Source organism: Corvus brachyrhynchos, unplaced genomic scaffold, assembly GCF_000691975.1.
Source record: "Corvus brachyrhynchos isolate BGI_N302 unplaced genomic scaffold, ASM69197v1 scaffold5, whole genome shotgun sequence".
NCBI classification, from domain to species: Eukaryota; Metazoa; Chordata; class Aves; order Passeriformes; family Corvidae; genus Corvus; species Corvus brachyrhynchos.
In genome coordinates this window covers 6,087,638-6,087,999 of record NW_008238321.1, presented here as the reverse complement: position 1 = coordinate 6,087,999, position 362 = coordinate 6,087,638, and the positions used below count along the sequence as shown (strand labels likewise).

At 72.4% G+C, this 362-nt stretch overlaps 1 protein-coding gene across 1 annotated transcript in view; it reads right to left on the bottom strand.

Moving 5' to 3' along the window:
• The window catches only part of CACNA1H (calcium voltage-gated channel subunit alpha1 H), a 159,828-nt gene extending 159,466 nt beyond the window's left edge, over positions 1 to 362 (bottom strand). The window contains 1 exon segment of the mRNA XM_017734278.1: positions 236 to 362. The gene's annotated coding sequence lies outside the window, so the exon portion shown is untranslated.

Genomic DNA, 362 nt, shown 5'->3' with positions numbered 1-362 from the left:
CGCGCGGGCGCCGCCCTCCCCGCGGATCCCCCTGCCACCAATCCCTCTCGTCCCCCTCTCCGGACCGGGATTGGGGACACACCGAGGACACGCCGGGCACCGCGGGGGCTCCGAGCGCTGCCGGAACCCGGGGACGCGCAGCTCTGCCGGGATGCTCCGGCCACGGGGAGGGAGGGTCCCCGGGGGTATCTCGGTGTCCCGAGGGGTATCCCGGTGTTCCCGAGGGAAAGGATATGGATTACAGACCAGCCTGAGGCACCAGCTGCGCGGGCGGGTGGTTTGCTTGAGGCAGAAGAAAGCGGTGGGTGCCAGCGCCGGGTACGGCACCTGCTCCTCCTCCTCGGAGCCCAGCTCGGCGGGCG